This window comes from Schistocerca americana, chromosome X (assembly GCF_021461395.2).
Source record: "Schistocerca americana isolate TAMUIC-IGC-003095 chromosome X, iqSchAmer2.1, whole genome shotgun sequence".
NCBI classification, from domain to species: Eukaryota; Metazoa; Arthropoda; class Insecta; order Orthoptera; family Acrididae; genus Schistocerca; species Schistocerca americana.
In genome coordinates, this window is record NC_060130.1 from 674,076,914 (window position 1) to 674,101,184 (window position 24,271).

The following is a 24,271-nucleotide window of genomic DNA, read 5'->3' on the forward strand; positions in this document are numbered from 1 at the left end:
CTTGATTATGTATTTCTTGTCTTATGCTAAAATTCCTTTGATTTTCTTTTATATAAATGAGGCAGAAAAACGCATACTGGCTAAAAACAGTCATTATGCCTAGCCTGGTGAAAATAGGCTTACAGTGGTCCAGTCTTTTGCTAGAAGATATGATCCTGATTGTTTTTTTTTTTTTTTTTTTTTTTTTTTTTTTTTTTTTTTTAAATAGCAACACATCTTTGCAGTCTGAGGGGTGTCCCCACAACAACAGTCCATAGCTAATGTGGCTGTGGAAGAGTGCATGGTAGACTATTGTGAGAAACTGGTCAGTTATTACCCTCTTCAGCTTCCTCAGGAGGTATATCACACAAGAAAGTTTGGTGCATACATATGCAGTGTGATCATTCATGGAGAGTTTGCTATCAATCTTGAAGCCCAGTAGTCTGACGGTCTCCATGTTTCCTTGGTCTTCAATGTTGGTTAGACTGCATATTAAATGTTGGGTTCTTTCTTCATTGATCTTCAGTTTGTTTATGATGAACCATTCTTTTATTTCTTCAAACATCAAATTTGATGCACAAAGAACTTCTGTGGCTGTATTTCCTTTGGCAATAAGGGTAGTGTCATCTGCAAACTGCAACATTTGACTATTACAGCTCATATCATTGACATATATGAGGAATAGGAGAGGTCCTAAGACTGATCCTTGGGGCATTCCATGTTCCAGTTATTGTTCAAGAGAAGTTGCTCCGTGCACTGATACTACCTGCTTTCCGTTTTCCAAATAAGATTGGAGTGTTGATAGAACAACACCTCCAACACCATAGCATCTTAACTTGGCTATTAGTGTTGTGTGTGAGAGGCAGTCAAAGGCTTTGCTGAGGTCACAGAGTGTCAGTGCCACACACTCTCTCTCTTCCCCTGCACCCTAGTTGGAAGAAACACAGTCTGCATTAGATCATATGAATTTAGGAGATCTACCAGCATCCTTTTCCTTGCACCATCATATACAAAATTTATATTAAAGTCACCACATATGAGTAATTTCTGGTACGTCCTACAAAGTGAATCAAGAAACCTCTCTAGCTTGAACAATAATGCTTTGAAGTCAGAGTTAGAGGACCTATAAACAACAACAATTAGAAGTTTAGTTTCACTAAATTCAACTGCCCCTGCACAACATTCAAATATCTGTTCAGTGCAGTGGCGTGATACATCTATGGACTCAAATAGAATACCGTTTTTTACGTACATAGCCATTCTCCCTATCCACAAGGAACTCCTTGTAAACAGCCAGCTAATCCGTATCCTGGTAAAGGAAGCCTCTCAATTGTCAAATTATTTAAGTGGTGCTCTGATATACTAATAATTTGAGAGTCAACATCTATAAGCAGTTCACTAACTTTATCTCTGATACCTCTTATATTTTGATGAAATATGCTAATTCGTTCTCTACTTGGAAATATGACATTCTCTGAAGGTGAGCCCTTAGTTAGGGGGCTTCCTTTAAGAAGGTATACCTATCAGCTGACTTCAATCTAGAAAAGGTGCAGCTCTAACACCAACTACCACAGGAATTTTTCCTTGAGTGATCCCACTACCACCCACTACAGTGTCACCTATAAGCTTTGCCAGCTTCTCCTTCCCATACCTGTTGAGGTGCAGGCTATGCCTAGTGAAACCTGATCTACTGATATACCCAAATGGCACCACTGAAATGTGACCCACGCCCTCTGCCATCAGCGCCCTCTCCAAACCCATATTAATGCTCCTAACAGCTGCACCAAGATGAGTCCAATCATGACGCTGAAACTGTTGCATGAAATGCACATTAGTGTCACCAGTTTGAGTAGCTATCTTTACCAGGTCACCACCTACATCATATTCCCCATCCCTATCAAGACTGTTCCCTGCTCCACCCACTATCACTACCTGATCCTCCTTCGTAAAATTTTTGCGTAACTCCCATATGCTGTCAGTCACCTGAGCCAATCCTGCGCTAGGCTTCACAATGCTGGTGACCTGGTATCCACTCCCCAACACTTCGTGCAACTGCTGGCCCACACCTCTACAGTGTGAACTACCTAGCAGCAGAACCATCTTCTTTCTGTTTGACTTTACAACTGACCTAAACCTCCTAACTGCTGAGGACTGCATGATCCCTACATCTACGGCTACAAGAGGCTCCTCTCCGCTCAACTCTGACAGTTGGTCAAATCTATTGCATATACGCAAAGTATAACTGTCTGAATACCTCCTCCTCCTAGCTGCCTTTTTGCCAACTGCCAATTCCCATTCCCCACCACCCTACACCCTCCTCAACCTATCTACTTCCTCCTTTGCTCGTTGTAACTGCACCTGAAGGGCACAGGTATTACGCTCCTGCTCCTCTATCACCTTATTTCTACTACAGATTCTGCATTCCCACGAGAGGATCCTGCTAGAATGCCCCCTGGCACATTGTCGGGCGTGACACTGTCCTTATTATTCTCCAACCCCAAATCACCCAAGTGCTTCACAAGAAAGTGAACATTATACACTATGTGATCAAAAGTATCCGGACACCCCCAAAAACATACGTTTTTCATATTAGGTGCATTGTGCTGCCACCTACTGCCAGGTACTCCGTATCAAAAATGGTTCAAATGGCTCTGAGCACTATGGGACTCAACTGCTGAGGTCATTAGTCCCCTAGAACTTAGAACTAGTTAAACCTAACTAACCTAAGGACATCACAAATATCCATGCCCGAGGCAGGATTCGAACCTGCGACCGTAGCGGTCTTGCGGTTCCAGACTGCAGCGCCTTTAACCGCACAGCCACTTCGGCCGGCTACTCCGTATCAGTGGCCTAAGTATTCATTAGTCATCGTGAGAGAGCGGAACGGGGCGCTCCGTGGAACTCATGGACTTCGAATGTGGTCAGGTGATTGAGTGTCACTTGTGTCATACATCTGTACGCGAGATTTCCACACTCCTAAACATTCCTAGGCTAAGGCTAAGGGTGGGCAAACACCATACTGAATTCCAGCATTACCGATGGAGGGCGCCACGAACCTGTTAAGTTCAAATGGCTCTGAGCACTATGGGACTTAACTGTTTCCCATGTTATAGTAAAGTGGAAACGTGAAGGGACATGTACAGCACAAAATCGTACAGGCTGACCTCGTCTGTTGAAGGGTGTCGTAATGTGTAATAGGCAGACGTCTTCGTGCAAGGCCTCACCAACCGATATCGATACCTCTCCTCAGTGGAGCACTTCGTGAAGAATGGGCTGCTATTCTCCAAGAAATCTTCCAACACTTGACTCAATGTATGCCTGCGAGAGTGGAAGCTGTCATTAAGGCTAAGGGTGGGCAAACACCATACTGAATTCCAGCATTACCGATGAAGGGCGCCACGAACCTATAAGTTCAAATGGCTCTGAGCACTATGGGACTTAACATCTGAGGTCATCAGTCCCCTAGAACTTAGAATGAAGAGCCTAGAACCGCTCGGCCACACAGGCCGGCGTACTTGTCAGTCTTTTTCAGCCAGGTGTCTGGATACTTTTGATCACACAGTGTACTTTCTCAAATTATACAAGAAGACTAGTATGTGAAATGACAACTTGTATATCAAGTTGTATACATTGGGAACTGCACTGCGGAATTTCCCTGTTTGATGACAGCGGTCTCTATGTGTAGTTTCTGCTTTTCTATCCAAAACACAGCCCACAAACATGACATTTAACTACCTGCCTGTATAAGGCATCATTCTCCTACGAGTAGGTCACTGGAATGTTTTTGCTAGCAAACCCATCAATATCCTGTGCAAGTGTTTCAAGCTCAGGATTATCCCCGACATGTAAATTATTAAAAAACGGTATTAATCGCATTTATTATTATTATACCGCCAACCGGTTTCAACCTGACATAGGGGTCATCTTCTGGGCGTTTGATTACACCATTGGTCGACTGCTGGTGGTGTCAGCAGTCGACCAATGGTGTAAACGCCCAGAAGATGTCCCCTACATAATTGATTAATCATACTAATCGCTGCTTCATCTCCACAACCATGTTGTCCAAAGTCCCCGACAAATGATTCAAATTTGTTGCAACTGAAATCATATGAACAAACAACTCGATACGCTGGATGGGGGGGGGGGGGGGGGGGGGGGGAGACAAAGTGTCTGTTCAGTGTGTTAACGTGAATTCAGAGCATATCTGCCAACATCTTATTAAAATGTTCTTTAAAGCCATTCATCTTTGGATGGTAGGCAGTTATCATGTGGACTCTGACATCAGTCTTATCTCAAATAATTTTATGAAGTTTGCACTGAAGTCTGCAACATGTTTCATACAATGTTTCCACAATGTTTCCAACAACTATTAGTTGTGTGATATTTGCTAGATGTTGTTTGTTTCGAAAACGGAAACAGCATCTGTGACAGTGTCGTTAAAGATGAAATGAAACGAGGTTTCTGGCCAGCTATCACATTCCCCGCCGTATGGCGTTAGTGTCTCTGATTTAGTTTTGATGCTCTGTGGTTCGTTTGCGTTTGTGGTTCCACCGATTATTTTTATTGTTACTGAAACGGAGTGGACGAGGCAAGTAGTGTTGGAATCAATATCGATGTATGAGGGAAAGGAATGGTTATGGAATGTAAAAAGTTCCAATTATAAGAATGCTAAGAGGAAACAGCACTCACTGTAAAAAAAACTGTTGCTGCATTGACATAAGCAGCAATTCGATAGAGAAAAAGATTAGATAGCTGGTTGTACAATACTGACATGAGAAGAAGATTCAGGTCAGTAAGAAGTCAAGTAGTGTCCCTGAAACAGTTTACAAGCGGACGTGGTTTTGGTAGGAAACTATGCGACGATATACAATAACAGGAAGAAGAAAGGTGCACACTGGACAAAGAGCTACAAGTTTTTATTTGTATTATATACTGTATTTTGAATCGCTAGTATCTGAAATAATTTCAGGTTTCGGAAGGTTTTGTCGAAGAACAGGAAGCAGTAGAAGTTAAAGGATATGGTTCTTCAAGTACACCACCACCACCACCTCCTCCTCCTCCCCCTCCAAAACTGCAGAAGAATGTGTGCAGAAGACCAGGAAGCTTATTCACAGTTTGTGGCTCACTAGCGAATGTGTTGAAGAAGAAAGAAGGGGAAGAAAGCAAAGTGATAGACAAGTGTGGTGTGTATGTAATATACACTTAAGTGACAAAAGACATGGGATACCCCCTAATATCGTGTTGGACCTCTTTTTTCCCAGTGTAGTACAACATCTCGACGTGGCATTGACTCAACAAGTAGTTGGAAACCCCTTTAGAAATATTGAGCCATGCTCTCTCTGTAGCTGTCTATAACTGCTAACGTACTGCCATGCAGGATTTTGTGCATGAACTGACTTCTTGATTACGTCTCACGTCGAGCTATCTGGGTGACCAAATCATTCGCTCGAATTGTCCAGAATGTTCTTCAAACCTCTCAAGGCTGCCAGCCGTTGTGACCGAGCGGTTCTAGGCGCTTCAGTCCGGAACCGCGCTGCTGTTATGGTCGCAGGTTCAAATCCTGCCTTGGGCATGGATGTGTGTGATGTCCTTATGTTAGCTGGGTTTAAGTAGTTCTACGTCTAGGGGACTGATGACCTCAGATGTTAAGTCCCATACTGCTTAGAGCCGAGCCTCTCAAGAACAATATTAGTCTGCTGACATGGCTCATTGTGATCCATAAAAATTCCATTGTTGCTTGGGAACATGAAGTCCATGAATGGCTGCAAATGGTCTCCAAGTAGCCGAACATTACCATTTCCAGTCAATGAGCGGTTCAATTGGAACAGAGAAACCAGCCAATTCCACATGAACACAGTCCACAGTATCACACAGCCACCACCAGGTTGCACAGTGCCTTGTTGATAACTTGGGTCCATGGCTTCATGGGGTCTATGACATACTCGAACCCTGCCATCAGCTGTTACCAGCTGAAATCGGGACTGATCTGACCAAGCCACGGTTTTCCAGTCGTCTAGGGTCCAACCGATATGACCACAAGTCAAGGAGTGGTGCTGCAGGCGATGTCATGCTGTTAGTGAAAGCACTCTTGTTCGTCATCTGCTGCCATAGCCCATTAACGGCAGATTTCGCTGCACTGACTTAATGGATACATTCGTCATACTTCCCCCATTGATGTCTGTGGTTATTTCACACTGTGTTGCTTGTCTGACAACTGTACGGAAACGCAGTTACTCGCAGTCGTTAAGTGGAGGCCATTGGCCACTGCGTTGTACATGGTGAGAGGTAATGCCTAAAATTTGGTATTCTCGACACACTCTTGACACTGCAGATCTCGGACCATTGAATTTCCTAAGAAATTCCCAAATGGAATTTCCCATGCTTCTAGCTCCAACTCCTGTTCTGCTTTCAAAGTCTGGTAAGTCCCATCGTTTGACCATAATCACGTCGGACACCTTTTCACATGAATCACCTGTATACAAATGAGAGCTCCACCAATGCCACTGCCCTTTTATACCTTGGGTAGTCGATATTATCGCCATATGTATATGTGCATATCGATGTGCCTTGACTTTGTCACCTCAGAGTATGTTGCTGCAAATTATGGAGACTATCACCACTCAAAAAGACAATTAAAGAGAAGAAAATTAACCAAGTGTCTTTTAAAGCGGAACTCAAGGAGCACAGAAGTACAGAGGCTTCATTGAATGTGGATTTGGCAGGGGCAACGAAAAATTGCGATTGTCTTATCATATTCACAGCAAGTAATCGTGACGCAATAAATAAAGTTGTTTTGACTGATGTAGTTGACAACATTCGATAAAGTATGTACGTCAATGGTATATTTCTTAATTAAGTTACCATTCTATTTACATAACCCTTTACGCTCTCACTGGTGCTCCTCATACTTCATGTACTATTTGAGATATGGCTTGCTTCAAAATGCAAACTAAAAGTTTTAGGCTCTAAAATGAATCCCAGTTGTAGAAAAAAAGAAGAATAACAGAATGCTCCTTAGGTTATTTATGCCACTTTTTCCACAGTTACAACTATGACGTTCTCTTCGACTCCATAAATTTTACGACGCCACATATTACTATAGTTTCCTCTTCGCTAGACACAACGTAGCAAATGATACGGATACTCTACGAGGAATGAAGATGTAGACGATTTGAATATGCCACGAGAAATGTTTTCTGCCAGAGTGAACAGAGACCTTAAACAAGAAACAATATTGCAAACAAGTTGCGAACAGAGCTGGAAACATGTTCGCAATAAAAATATGTTGCAAACTTCACAATAAACGCTGGGACTGTGCCCAGTTCTTGGAAAAAAGCACAGGTCACACATACTCTCAGCTCAAACAGAATGAGATATCTTTAACAGAATGACCTCCTCAATGCCAACCAGCCTGTATTTCGAAAACATCGATCACGTGAAACATAACTCGCACTTTTCTCACATGACATACTGAATGCTTTGGATCAAGGCAGTCAGGTAGATGCTGCATTTCTTGATTTCCAAAAAACATTTGACTCAGCACCACACCTACGTTTATCGTCAAAAGTGCAGTAATATGGGTTATCAAGTGAAATTTGTGACTGGACTGAGAACTTTTTGGTAGGGAGGACGCAACATGTTATCTCGGTTGGAGAGTCGTTGTCAGATGTAAAGTAACTTTGATTGTGCCTGAGCGAAATGTGTTGGGACCCTTGCTGTTCATGTTGTACAGGGTGTCCGAAAAGTCTTTCCCTGATTACATAAATTGATAACTCAGGCTAGAAGTAAGATACAAATATGAAACTGGTGTCTAATTGTTTACAAACTATCAAAGTGTTTTTCACACATCAGTAAACTTCCACATGAGCACCCTTGGTAGCACGTAGCACATCTAGGCGATATTCAATTTCCGTCCACACATTAGCCAACATCACTGCAGGGATCGATTCAATGACTGTGGTTATCCATTGCCACAGGCTTTCAAGATCTGGTACACCTGTTCGGCAGTCCTCGTCCTTGACATAACCCCATAAAAGGAAGTCTAATGGGGTAATGTCAGGAGAGCGTGGTGGCCAAACCGTTGACCCATCACGACCAATCCATCGCCCAGGAAAGGTCATATCGAGATGGGCACGGACGTCCAAACCCCAATGAGGCGGTGCACTGTCTTGCTGAAACAAGACATCGGGCTGATACTGAAGCAAATGAGGATCAGCATACAATTGCAACGTGTCCAGATACACTGCAGATGTAATGGTAGCCTCAGCGAAGAAGAATGGCCCGATAATTCGATCGTGCAATAGCGCGCACCAAACATTCACCTTTGGACTGCCTCTGGTGCACTCCATGACCTCGCCAGGGGGTTGTGAACCCCAAATGCGCACGTTATGGCGATTCACTACTCCACTGACAAAAAAGGTCGCTTCGTCGGAAAAGGCAATTTGTCTGAGATAACCAACATCGTCCTCAATACGTAATAGCATTTCGACCGCGAAGTCATATCGACGTGTACTGTCATTGGAGAACAAGGCCTGAACGATTTGCAGCTTGTATGCACGAAACTCTGATAGTTCGTAAACAATAAGACACCAGTTTCATGTTTGTATCTTACTTCTAGCCTGAGTTATCAATTTATGTAATCAGGGAAAGACTTTTCGGACAGCCTGTATATTAATGACCTTGCAGACAATATTAATAGTAACATAGGCCTTTTGCAGATTATGCAGTTATCTGTAATGAAGTATTATCTGAAAGAAACTGCATAAATATTCAATCAGATCTTGATAAGATTTCTAAACGGTGCAGAGATTGGCAACTTGCTTTAAATGTTTAGAAATGCAAAATTTCGCACTTCAAAAACCGAAAAAACTTAATATCCTATGCCGATAATATCGATGGGCCACTTCTGAAATCTGCCAACTCATACAAATACCTGGATGTGACACTTTGTAGGGATTTGAAATCGAATGATCACAAAGCTTCAGTCGTGGGTAAATCTGGTGGTAGACTTCTGTTTATTTGTAGAATACCTGGGAAGTTCAACCAATCTACAAACGAGATCACCTACAAATAACTTGTGCGACTGGTTCTAGAATATTGCTCAAGTGTGTGGAGCCCGTGCCAGATAGGACTGATAGGGGATATTGCACACACACACACACACATATATATATATATATATATATATATATATATATATATATATATATATATATATATAGAGAGAGAGAGAGAGAGAGAGAGAGAGAAGGGCAGCACGAATTGTCACAGGTTCGTTTAAAAGGAGAGTGTCACAGAGTTAAGGAGGGAACTGAACTGGAAGACTCTTGAAGATAGACGTTAAACTATCCCAGAAAGTATACTAACAAAGTTTACTCCAGGAATGTACTAAAAACCTCTATGTATAGCTCACATGCGGATCGTGAGGATTAGATTAGAATAATTACTGTACACATAGGGGCATTAAAATAATCGTTCTTCAGGTGCTCGATCCTTGAATGGAACAGGAAGAAATCCTAGTAACTGGTACAATGGAACATACCCTCTGCCATGCACCTCGCGGCGGTTTACTGAGTATGGTTTTAGATGTAGGTGCAGATGTAGATGCAGATGTATAAGGTCAATTTAAGTCTGGTGAAAAGCACGATTTGGTACCAGATGTGCTAGAGGTAACTGAGGCATGCTTCGTTCACTGGCATTCCCTATGGCAGCTTGCATAATGTCTGACAGATGGGTTGTTTCTGATTCCACCAATGATCTTCACAAATGACTTCGTGTCAGAGTGTCGTGAAAATACTTCTGTATAGTTGGTCATAAACGAGTGGGAGTGAGGAACAACTGTTTCTATACCATCAGTTTTATACAGTTGTCCATCTATTAACGGAATTTTCCTTCTGACACTTTCACCTTTGTTTACGACCACTATGGTCTTCAGAAATGCATCTCGTTTCCTTTGTTCGGTTCCAATGTCTATTAGTGCATTGATGATAGGGATGCCGCAAGTACTATAATGTTTCTTCAATAAATCCGCGAAACACAGTCGGCATCTTCGTGTTTGCGTTTATTTTCGTAACTACTGTGAAGTCATATTCCCGAAACTTATATAGCCCACCTTGTCAGTCAATCAGATGGGTCCTTCGTGCTTTTTAACGAGAGTGAAGAATGGATGTCAGTCACAATAGTAAATGGTCTGCCTAAAAATGGTTTCAGAACTTACTGATTCACGAAACTCTTCCAGTGCGTTCATGTATTATCACTAGAAGTATACCCAGGGCTTAATTTCGGCCGGAACGCGCCGGAACGACATTACGATACGTCCCACAGAATTTTTTTTATCTCAATGGAACAAGTTGGCACCGGAGATTAGAATCGACTTGTGCCGTTATGTATCTAGCAGAACTAGAGAGAAAAGTGACCGCGCTACGGGGACAGCCAATAACACCTGTTGTTTACATTACATCTAGCGATTTTATTGTTGTGATTATAAGAAATTGTTTTAAAACCCTGAATTGCAGAATAGCACTTTGTGAAAACTTATTTTTATTTCTCGTTGTAAGTTTTATCACTAGTTTTCAAATACCGAATCTCGTGATTTTTTGTGGCTGAAGAGGTGCATTCTGGCACCAAAAACTTTAGAAATTGAAGTCTGGCTATACCTATTCCATAACCACTCGCAAAAGTGTCTAGTTTTGTGTTGGAATTCTTGTCGAAAAGTGACAGAAATAATGTAAATTTGTGACATTACCTCCCACTACGTACAATGCAGTGGCCGATGGACTCGACTCAACGACTGAGAGCCGCTGCCTTTCTGTAGAGTTGTCAGCGATAACAGACAAGCAACACAGCGTGAAAATAACCACAGACATCAATGGGGGACATATGACGAACGTATCCTTTAGGAAAGTGCAGCGAAATCTGGCGTTAATGGGCTATTGCAGCACTGACCCTTAACATAGACAAATGTAATGTATTGCGAATACATAGATAGAAGGATCATTTATTGTATGATTATATGATAGCAGAACAATCACTGGTAGCAGTTACTTCTGTAAAATATCTGGGAGTATGCGTACGGAACGATTTGAAGTGGAATGATCATATAAAATTAATTGTAGGTAAGGCGGGCGCCAGGTTGAGATTCATTGGGAGAGTCCTTAGAAAATGTAGTCCATCAGCTAAGGAGGTGGCTCACAAAAAACTCGTTCAACCTTTACTTGAGTATTGCTCATCAGTGTGGGATTCGTACCAGGTCGGGCTGCCAGAGGAGATAGAGAAGATCCAAAGAAGAGCGGCGCGTTTCATCTCAGGGTTATTTGGTAAGCGTGATAGCGTTACGGAGATGTTTAACAAACTCAAGTGGCAGACTCTGCAAGAGAGGCGCTCTGCATCACGGTGTAGCTTGCTCGCCAGGTTTCGAGAGGGAGCGTTTCTGGATGAGGTATCGAATATATTGCTTCCCCTCTACTTATACCTCCCGAGGAGATCACGAATGTAAAATTAGAGAGATTCGAGCGCACATGGAGGCTTTCCGGCAGTCGTTCTTCCCGCGAACCGTACGCGACTGGAACAGGAAAGGGAGGTAATGACAGTGGCCCGTAAAGTGCCCTCCGCCACACACCGTTGTGTGGCTTGCAGAGTATACATGTAGATGTAGATGTAGATTGCCTTTTCTAACAGCATGACAGTGTCTGCAGCACCTCTCCTGGATTCTTGATCATGTCGGTTGGACCCTAGACAATAGGAAAACTGTGGCCTGGTCAGATGAGTCCCGATTTCAGTTGGTAAGAGCTGATGCCAGGTTTCAAGTGTGTCACAGACCCCATGAAGTCATGGACCCAAGTTGTCAACAAGGCACTGTGCAAGCTGGTGGTGGCTCCATAATGGTGTGGGCTGTGTTTACATGGAATCGGCTAAGTCCTCTGGCTAACCTATTATTGGCTGGAAATGGCTATGTTCGGCTGGTTGGAGACCATTTGCAGCCATTCATGGATTTCATGTTCCCAAACAATGATGAAATTTTTATGGATGGCAATGCACCATGTCAGTGGACCACAGCTGTTCACGATTGGTTTGAAGAACATTCTAGACAATTTGAGCAAATGATTTGGCCACCCAGATGGCCCAACATGAATCCCATTGAGCGTTTGTGGGACATAAGTGGGAGGTCAGTTCACGCACAAAATCCTGCAGCAACACTTCATCAATTATGGATGGTTACAGAGGCAGCAAGGCTCAGTATTTCTGAAGGGGACTTCTAACAACTTGTTAGGTCTGTGCCACAATCACATCACTGATGTTATGGATCGTAACTTCTTTAGATAAGGGCGGACTCTACTTCTGTTAACTAAATGCACCAAGACTGGGTGAGGGAAATACTACATCTCGGATTCAGATAAAGGCCTTTGTTATGGACTCACTTCAGTGTAGTTAAACCCTCATATTTCTTCTCTCACTACTAACCATATTTGCAATATGAGGTCCAAGTGGTCTTCCGTAACTGCTTTCAAAGTGACATTCAGAAGTGTGCTGTAAGTCTTCTTATATACTCATTTCTGGCTCATTAACTTGATCTGTTGGCATGACCTGATGAAGACATCTGTTGTGGTGACATCCTTCAAAATGGGTGCTTGATAGACATCCTAAACTATACTTTTCATTAGATGGTGAAACTTTGTCAGCTTTTGTCATATTAAGGTTCACTGCATGACACAGCAACAAAACAAATTATGTACTGTATTTGAGTGTGTCATCTTCCTCTGGTGTTAGACTCTATTCTTCAGTTGTTCTTCAGCTACATGGGCTTGCTGCTGATCATCATCAAGTGTTTTCTTAATTTCTGCCTTTAAATTTGCACCAGTTTTTCTACATTATCAAACCACTGTTGGGCTTAAAGACTGCTGGATGCCTGTGAAATCTGATGTATCGATGCTGTTGTATCCATGCCAATGCAGGCTGTAGGATTAATGTGATATTTGTACTTTGGTTCCTACCCATGAAGGTGTCCATTTTGAGTAGCCTTACTGGAGCTGCAGGATAGAATCCAACATCGTGTACCCCTTATGATTTCAGGGTTGTCAATAGGAACTATAATCTCACACTGAAACCAAGTTTATTTGGTACACATGAAAGATCACATGGGGTTGAATGTCAGTCTGAGCAGAGGCTGCTGCAGTTTATACATAATATAACGTTCTAGCAAATTCCATAATTCCACAAATAAGGAAGTCCCCGTGCCTTCTAGAAATCACAAATGTTAAGTTTAAATAATTGCAGCAGGCAGGAATCATACAAGTGATCCATACATCATCACCCACCTTGGTGGAAGACACAAAACACATAGCAATATTTCTAGGTGTCTGCCTATTGAATATTACTCAGAATCAGGGAAATGGCGAACACATATTTTTAGAACTTACCATTTCTCATCAATGGCATCGTTAAAAGCAGAATACTGAATCAGTTCTGATACTATATGAGATATTAATAATGCTTTAAATAGATTCATTTAAAACATAGCTGAGTGAATGCCATTTATACAATCAGCTACTTTCACTTCACCAATGAACGATGTTTTCCATAAAAGAGAATTACTAGAATGCATTATATTGCAGAACTTCATGGAAAATAAAAATTATAGTCTTTGTAATTTCCGTATGATATACAACTTTAGGGCATGAAGAAGGTACAGGAATGGTAATACAAGAAGACATTCTAAATTTATATTGTTTGTCATCTTTCCAAGGGTTCAACAGTGTGCATCACAACACACTGCTAGAAAAAGCACTATAAAACACAGAATGATTGGATGACATTAAAATGAATCTAAAAAACAAACTGAAAGTGGTGGTGAACTTAGAGTGGGACACAATAGCCCTACATTATAAATGTGACCCAGGGATTTTGTTTTGTTTTCTGCTTTTTCTCATATATGTGGCAGTCATAACTCTAGAATAGTGTGGCTTTGATATAAAACGTAATAATTTAAATTTGTCCTCTAATAAAGCATTCACTTCATAGCATTTTTTTCTCTGCAGGTAAACAAACTGTTATGGTGGTTAATATGGAATGGTATGTAATCATCCATCTAATGGGTAGTCAGTGACATCGTCATGAGTGTCATGTCAGGTCTCTGTGTATCCCAGTCCATTTATCAGCAGAATAGCTCTTGTAAAAAAGAAATTTCATTGTCACAAGGTGGTCAACAGTCAGTGAAATCAATCATTTTAAATTCTTAGATTTGACAGTAGATGGAAAGATTTCTTGGTAGCATTATGTTCAAGATCTTATGGAGAAACTGAATGCTGCAGTCTTCACTTTAACACTAGAAGGACTGGGGATTTCGATCTATCTAGAAGGACCAAGCCATCATTTTGATGGGTACAGTTTCATTTGCCGTTTTTAAAAAAGTAAACTTGCTCTTGTCGGGTAGTTGCAACATCACTGTCTGAAGAGTCACTGATTTCATTGGTGGGAGGGATATATTCCTCATCATCAATAGCGCTTGCAGTGTTATCTTCTCATAATCCATCAGCTTCACAAACATCATGCAGATCCTCTCCTTCAGATTTACCATCTGACATTGACATCAAATATTTTAAAATTTCTTCATCAGACAAACTGCATCTTTGAACTGCCATTATGAAACAACTGAAATGTGGACAACACAAACTGTGCCACTTGAGCAACAAAGCTTCATTGCTCAACGACAGTGGGTCTGCAGAAGACAATAATCAAATTAGGGTGGCACACAAAAATAGCTTTGGACATGTTTGAAAGCTATTGTTCCCATTTTGGTACCTATCAAAATAACGGATTTCGGTCCTTGTAGTAGGAGTTGTTTGCGACACTTTTCAGAATGGTCGTACTGCGTAAATTTTTTGCAGGTGTCTACCTAACAAATGTTTATGAAAAGCCATAGAAAATGGGACCATTAGAAGAATAGATTTAGGAGAAATAAGTCTACAGAAGTGGAATACCCATTAAAATGACTGGTGCAGTCCTTCTAGTGTTAAGAGTAACCTCTGCTGTCTATGACACTGAAATTCAAAGGTTTGTTTGCTTTTCTTTCTTTTGCTCTGTTACGCCACTTACTGTCAGAGTTTGGGGTGATTCTGTGCACTCATCAAGCATATTCTTACCCCACAATCAATCTGTTGTGGAAGGTTACAGTGGATAACAGCTGGCAGAAAAATATTATGGGGGGGGGGAAAAAAAAAAAAAAAAAAAAAAAAAAAAAAAAAAAAAAAATAAAATAAAATTGTACCCACCTATCAGTAAAAAAAAAAAGAAAAGAAACTGCAAAATTCTAATATGTGTAACCAAGAAGGCCAAAGAAATGCATTATGCAGAAAAAATTTGCAGGTCAAACAATGAAGGAAAAACCATATGGAACGTCTTAAAAAAATGAGACAAATAGGAACAAAAAATCTGAACAAGCAGGGTCTCCACCATTCTCTGCTAACAGTTTAGACAACAATAATCAAAAAGTTGCAGCCTCAGATTTTAATAACTTTTTCCTCACTGTAGCTGAAAGATCTGGAAACCATAATAAATAATCTCCCACGGAAGCCATAGAGCTACTAAATCATATGCAAATCACACCAAATATAGCACTTCATTTCAAAAGCACAACTCCCAAAGAAACTGAAAAAAATCATAAAATTTCTTAAAAGCTCTGGATCTTCTGGATATGATGGAATATCAAATAGGATTTTAAATTCATGTGCAGACTTAATCAGTCACATATTATGCTATTATTGTGTCCAGTCAATGAAAACTGGGACATTTCCAGACAGTCTGAAACATGCAATAGTGATGCCCACCCACAAAAGTGGGGCAAGGAATATACTGTCTAATTATCAGCCCATATCTTTACTGACAGTGTTCTCAAAGGTGTTTGAGAGAATAGAGCATGATAGGATTTATGGCCATATGACAAAAAATGGCTTACTGACACCTACACAGTTTGGCTTTTGTAAGGGCTCTCCACAAAGAGAGCTATATTTAGACTAACATATGAAACTATAGGTGAATCAATCAGAAGGTATCCAATGGGGATCTTTTCTGAACTCGCTGAAGCTTTTGACTGTGTAGATCATAAGAAATGTTTGACATGGCTAAAGTCTTATCTACACAACAGGAAGCAAAGAGTTATCTTAATGGAGGCAGATATAACAGTATACTCAGACTGAGGAAATGTAAAATATGGAGCCCACAGAACTCGATCTTTGTGCCACTAATTTTCCTGATATACATTAATGATCTACCAGTTCCAATTAATGACAGAGCAAAAACAGTAATGTTTACAATTCATGCGAGTATTCTGATCAAGTTTCCCAACTCCACAATGCAGGATACAGCCCTGACAGTTACTAACCAAGTACACAAATGGTTCACAGCAAATAGCTTAAGAATAAATTTTTCAATAATCAACATTATACAGTTTCAGACAGTAAATAGAGAACTCCAAGTTCCTGAAATGAAGATCAAAAACCAAAGAATTTATGAAACCACACATACAAAATTCCTAGGCATCCAGATAGCCAGCCAGCTGAGATAGAAAGAGCAAATTGCTGTACTGGCCAAGAAACTGAGCACAGCGTGTTTTGGCCTGAGATCTATTTCTGACCTTATTGACAGAGAAATATTGCTTTTGTCATATTTTGCGTATTTCCGTTCTGTACTCTCCTATCTTATTACCTTCTGGAGAAATGCTAGAAGAGTTGAAAAAATTTTCAAATGAGCAGCGAGGTTAATATGTAGGGTCTCTAACAGAACATCATGCAGAGGTCTCTTTAAGACTCTCAGGGTATTTACTGTTACAAATCAACATATATACTTACTGATGATATTGTAGCAGCAACAAGGAATTATTCCAGAAAAACTGACATTTGCAAGTATAACACAAGAAAGGGGAAAATTTCCACCAAGGCTCTGCAACTCTCACAGAAATCCATAGGGGAGTAACTAAATCAGGAATAAAAGTGTACAATAGCTTCCCAGCAATATAAAAAAGGAAATTAATATCATGCAGGTATTCAAAGGGAAACTAAAAACACCCTTCAGAGAACAAACTTTTTATAAAATGAATGGATTCCTAGAGTAATAAGGTATCCTTCTGAGTAAAAATAAAGGAAAGTACTTAGATAAAAAACAGTCTTAAAAGAAAATCTTTGTTTATGTCATGAAGACAAACTTGGGTATTCTTAACATAAATTATAATGATAAAATGTATTAGTTATATCATAGGTTAAAATGTGTACTGCCATTTATTCTACACTATTAAGTATTCACTTGAACTTACTTATGTGATAAAGATAAAAATTTGGTATTTTATTTAAATTGTAATGACAAAATGTAAATTTTATCTGTGGCACTGGGATAAAAATGTGTACTTCCATTCATTCTGCTGTTTTAACCATTCCCATGAAAATACTGGTTGTAATATTGTCCACAATCAATTGTTCATAGAAAATAATTATCTGTACGATATATAAAATGCACACATTATTTTGTGTTATTTCACTGTGTACTGATATGAAACTTCATGGCAGATTAAAACTGTGTGTTGGATGGGTCGTGAGTTGTGCTTGGGTAGATCAGATGGTAGAACACTTCTCCGAGAAAGGCAAAGGTCCCGAGTTCGAGTCTCAGTCGGGCACACAGTTTTAACCTGCTACGAAGTTTCGTGTCTTGTTCTTTCTCATCTTTCCTGTGTTCTACATGTCACTCTCTTACTTACAAGCCACACTGTATCAACCATCTCATCCACACACAACACATTTTTACGAGACTGAAACAATTGTTGCTGCAGCATCTCTTGTCCCATGTTACACCCACCAATATCCCTAATCCCAGACCTTCAAGTTGATCACTCTCCCTGCATCACTTTTACTTATGTTTGCATGTTAATTTCCATATCTTCCTGTGCCACATCAACTTGCAGTTCATCCTACCAACCCCCCTACCCCTGTCCCACCCTTTACCTCTCTTATTCCAGCTTGCACATACTAATCTCACCTGATCTAGACACACCTGTTACCCACTTCATCATATATATCCATCCATAGACCTGTAACCCACATTAAAATCTTTTTATTTATTTTTATCTTTGATCTCATTGCGTTTTCACGTCAATTTCAGTTCGTTTTCGCCTTTCCCAATCTGTCTATTCCCTCAGGTTTCATTTTGTTTCCCCATACTATATCTGTTTCCTCCTTCCTGTGATTTTTCCCACATATTTTGGTGTATTTTTACGAAATTTTTCACACTTGTTTCTACGTTATTTACGTATTTTTATGCTTTTTTTTATGCTCCTCCATGGATCCTTGCTCCTTCCATCTGCGCCAGCATAGAAAAATTTCCATATCCCTAGCCAGAGTGCAGTTCCACATACTATTCCTGCATTGTTGCGTAGCTCTTGAACCCCTCCTTCCACAATGACCTCCATCTATTTAGATTCCGCCAGCAACATAGTTGTGTGAAATCACGTCAATAATGCCCAAACCTCCTTGCAGTACCTCCTCTCCACCCATAAAATTCTCCAGCTGTACAATCCCAAATTCCTGGATTCCATCATATATGTTGGAACTCTTGCCCTCGAGGAACTAGAACAACGTGCACAACACCATCTCAAAAAACTCTCCAACCTGTTCACTTCCTACTCCTGCCTTGGACTACCACTATCCACTGCCTTTACAACAGTCTCCAAACCTTCCCCACATCTCCTCATAGCTGACAAACCCTGCCTTGCAGACCTATATTTACCCTACCCTCAAAAATTTCCTCCCACCACCATACAGACTCAAAACACAGCCATGAACATTTCCTCCAAAATCCTTAGCCCCATAGTCCTTTGGAAAGGCCTTACCTTTAGCCCTACTTCCAAATTCAATGAGTAATGTGTGTGTGAGTTGCATTAAGCGAGTGTGTGCGTATGCATGCTGCCTAATTCAGAAGAAGGCCTTGTGGTCAAAAGCTTACTTGCTTAGTAGTCTTTTTGTTGTGCCTGTCTGCAACTCAACATCTCCACTATGTATTAAATGTATTTACAATTGTGATTATGGACAACCATCATATGTAGAATGGTATGACAATAACGAAAATTTGTGCCGGGCTGGGACTTCAATTGGACTTCCTGCTTATTGCAGGAACTGAATACATTTGTGAATACATTTAATGTATTTCATAATGGCTGTAGTTGCCACAATGCCTGTTCCATTGGATGTGCATGCATGTTCAAAGGAACTTTGCATGATATTGCAATATTGTATGTATCTGCTGACCCTGGGCAAGTGACGTTCAAGTAAAATGTCTCACCTGTTAGGGAATACACATATTGTTTGTATGAGTAAAGGCTTTCAAAACATGGTTGACTGCATATGGATGTGTAGGTAGGGCTCTGAGTTATGCATGTATAGCAAAATGGTAGGGTGGCCATTCACAATAAGTGAAAAATCTGGGTTCAAGTTCCAGTCTGGCATAAATTTTCATAGTCGTAATTTCATTCTACAGCTGATGGTTGTCTATATTTGCAATTGAAAATACATTTAATGTGTTTCATAACAGCTGCAGTCACCACAGTGCTTTCATATCCAAAGGAATTTTGCATCCTATTCGGAACACAGGCACTGTAATATTGTATCCTTTTCATAATATCATCACTATTTCATCCTGGATTTTCCATCATTTGAAAGAACTTCAGTCCTAATTTGGTTCTAGAATACCACACAAATTCACTACTGCTTATAACAGTTCACATATTCAGAAAGTATACTGCCCTAAAATCTTGGGTGTCCTTATATGAACAGGATTAATGTGTAACAAAATGTTCTCTTTAAAAGTCTGTACTCAATGACTCAATGACATAATGAAAAGTGTAATTGAAATTATTAGTTATAGCAGTTTATGAAAGCCTCCTGCTTTTTTATAACTTTCATCAAGTAATATGTCATGGAACCATCTTCTGAGACAACTTACACGTGATAGTATAAACCGGCATTGCTCAGAAAATTTGTAATCAGTATACTATTTGAAGTCCCTTCAGTGACCTTCTATTGTAAATTTTACACTTACAAATATATGTATGCAACCATGCATTTCACATTTAATAGCCATGTCAAGTACAAAACTTTCCGTAGTTATAGCTCATGAAGAAAGTATGTGTGTCATAGTAAACAAAATAATGTATCTCTAGTGCTAATAGACACAAAATACATTAACACTAAAATACTAATTCCAAATGACATTATATGCTTATGACACAATTATTTAACAATAACCAAAAGAAATATTTAAATTAGAAAATTTCATGGGTTCTGCACAGTTTCTTATTGTATTACGAAGATGTGGTCGATTCAGTGGGTAATATTTATTTTATCACACTCATCACTATCTATCATTCTGTATATCATGCCAGTTTTAATTTTAACTAAAAAAATCTTTTTTCATTCATTTAGTTAACATCTTTATACACTTATGGACTGAGGGAAGTATACCATAAATTAAATTAAAATATAAAACTCTCTGACACACTCTTTGTAATTTCATGCAGAATATAGATATCAATGGTGAAATATATTCTCAGTATGAAAATAGGAGAAACATGAATTTACGAACCATTTACATCCAAAGAAACACCCATTTACCAGGTACTGAAATGACAACTGCTATGGCCGATCCATAGAAATGGGAAATGGAAGAAGATGACAAACTGAGTGTTTCTGGTACTTGAAGTTCCTTTGGCAGAAACACTCTTTACTATCAGAACATTTCACCATAAAACGACATCTGATATTGCCAGACTACCTTCTCAAATCTCATGGTGTAATGAAACTGAGCCAAGATCAAGTATTGTATTTACTTACAGTAGTAGGCAAAGGTCATTTCCCTGGGAATTGCAGGTGTAGTTTCTGATTTTCTGCTTGCAACCTAAGTTCACTGCAAGTGGGTATTGGTAAAACCAATCTTCTGATGGTTGGTTTCAAATAATCAACATTTGTTGAAAGATGAATATCAAGTTTTTGCTTCTGTAGACATGTACAATAATGGAGTCATAGGAAATGTTTGATTGGTTAAGCTGTGGCTGCAACAGACACCTATAAATGCTAAAAACTACAGGTGGAGTGTTGCTCTTGTTGTGGTCTTCAGTCCAGAGACTGGTTTGATGCAGCTCTCCATGCTACTCTATCCTGTGCAACCTTCTTCATCTCCCAGTAACTTTTGAATCTGCTTAGTGTATGCATCTCTTGGTCTCCCTCTATGATTTTTACCCTCCCCACTGCCCTCCAGTACTAAATTGGTGATCCCTTGATGCCTCAGAACATGTCCTACCAACCGATCCCTTCTTCTAGTCAAGGTGTGCCACAAATTTCCCTTCTCCCTAATTCTATTCAATACCTCCTCATTAGTTATGTGATCTACCCATCTAATCTTCAGCATTCTTCTGTAGCACCACATTTCAAAAGCTTCTATTCTCTTCTTGTCCAAACTATTTACCATCCATATTTCACTTCCATACATGGCCACACTCCATACAAATACTTTCAGAAACGACTCCCAGACACTTAAATCTATACTCGATGTTAACAAATTTCTCTTCTTCAGAAACGCTTTCCTTGCCTTTGCCAGTCTACATTTTATATCCTCTCTACTTCGACCATCATCAGTTATTTTGCTCCCCAAATAGCAAAACTCATTTACTACTTTAAGCGTCTCATTTCCTAATCTAATACCCTCAGCATCACACGATTTAATCCGACTACATTCTATTATCCTCGTTTTGCTTTTGTTAATGTTCATCTTATATCCTCCTTTCAAGACACTGTCCATTCCGTTCAGCTGCTCTTCCAGGTCCTTTGCTGTCTCTGACAGAATTACAATGTCATCGGCGAACCTCAAAGTTTATTTCTTCTCCATGGATTTTAAGTCCTACTCCTAATTTTTCTTTTGTTTCCTTTACTGCCTGCTCAGTATACAGATTGAATAACATCTGGGATACTCTTCAACCCTGTCTCACTCGCTTCCCAACCACTGCTTCCCTTTCCTGTCCCTCAACTCTTATAACTGCCATCTGGTTTCTCTAAAAATTGTAAATAGCCTTTCGCTCCCTGAATTTGACCCCTGCCACCTTCAGAATTTGAAAGAGAGTATTCCAGTCAACATTATCAAAAGCTTTCTCTAAGTCTACAAATTCTAGAAATGTAGGTTTGTCTTTCCTTAATCTATTTTCTAAGATAAGTCGTAGGGTCAGTATTGCCTCACGTGTTCCAACATTTCTACGAAATCCAAACTGATCTTCCCTGAGATCTTCTTATACCAGTTTTTCCGTTTATCTGTAAAGAATTGGTGTTAGTATTTTGCTGCCGTGGTTGATTAAACTGATAGTTCGGAAGTTTTCACATCTGTCAACACCTGCTTTCTTTGGGATTGGAATTATTATATTCTTCTTGACGTCTGTGGGTATTTCACCTGTCTCATACATTTGCTCACCAGACAGTAGAGTTTTGATAGGACCGGCTCTCCCAAGGCTATCAGTAGTTCTAATGGAATGTTGTCTACTCCTGGGGCCTTGTTTCAGCTTAGGTCTTTCAGTGCTCTGTCAAACTCTTCACGCAGTATCATATCTCCCATTTCATCTTCATGTACATCCTCTTCCATTGCCATAATATTGTCCTCAAGTAAATCACCCTTGTACAGACCTTCTATATACTCCTTCCACCTTTCTGCTTTCTCTTCTTTGCTTAGAACTGGGTTTCCATCTGAGCTCTTGATATTCATACAAGTGGTTCTCTTTTCTCCAAAAGTCTCTTTAATTTACCTGTAGGCAGTATCTATCTTACCCCTAGTGAGATATGCCTCTATAACCTTACATTTGTCCTCTAGCCATCCCTGCTTAGCCATTTTGCGCTTCCTGTCGATCTCATTTTTGAGATGTTTGTATTCCTTTTTGCCTGCTTCATTTACTGCATTACCTCCTTTCATCAATTAAATTCAATATATCTTCTGGTACCTAAGTATTTCTATTAGCCCTCGTCTTTTCACCTACTTGATTCTCTGCTGTCTTCACTATTTCATCTCTCGGAGCTACACATTCTTCTTCTACTGTATTTCTTTCCTCCATTCTTGTCAATCGTTCCCTAATGCTCTCCCTGAAACTCTCTACAACTTCTGATTTTGTCAGTTTATCCAGGTCCCATCTCCTAAAATTCCCACCTCTTTGCAGTTTCTTCAGTTTTAATATACAGTTCATAACAAATAGATTGGGGTCAGAGTCCACATCTGCCCCTGGAAATGTCCTATAATTTAAAACCTGGTTCCTAAACCTCTGTCTTACCATTATATAATCTATATGATACCTTTTACTGTCTCCAGGATTCTTCCATGTATACAACCTTCTTTTATGATTCTTGAACCAAGTGTTAGCTATGATTAAGTTATGCTCTGTGCAAAATTCTACCAGGCTCCTTCCTCTTTCATTTCTTACCCCCATTACATATTCACCTACTACGTTTCCTTCTCTCCCTTTTCCTACTACCGAATTCCAGTCACCCGTGACTATTAAATTTTCATCTCCCTTCACTATCTGAATAATTTCTTGTATCTCATCATACATTTCATCAATCTCTTTGTCATCTGCGTAGCTAGTTGGCATATAAACTTGTACTACTGTGGTAGGCATGGACTTCGTGTCTATCTTGGCCACAATAATGCGTTCACTGTGCTATTTTTTTATTCATTATTATACCTACTCCTGCATTACCCCTATTTGATTTTGTATTTATAACTCTGTATTTACCTGACCAGAATTCTTGTTCCTCCAGCCACCAAACTTCACTAATTCCCACTATGTCTAACTTTAACCTATCCATTTCCCTTTTTAAATTTTCTAACCTATCTGCCCAATTAAGTGATCTGACATTCAACACTGATTCCTAGAATGCCAGTGTTCTTTCTCCTGATAATGATGTCCTCCTGAGTAGCCCCCGCCTGAAGATCCGAATGGGAGACTGTTTTATTTCCAGAATATTTTACCCAAGAGGATGTCATCATCATTTAACCATATGGTAAAGCTGCATGTCCTCGGGAAGAATTACGGCTGTAGTTTCCCCTTGCTTTCAGCTGTTCAGAGTACCAGCACAGAAAGGCCGTTTTGGTTAGTGTTACAAGGCCAGATCAGTAAATCATGCAGACTGTTGCCCCTGCAACTACTGAAAAGGCTGCTGCCCCTCTTCAGGATCCACGTGTTTGCCTGGCCTCTCAATAGATACCCCTCCGTTGTGGTTGCACCTACGGT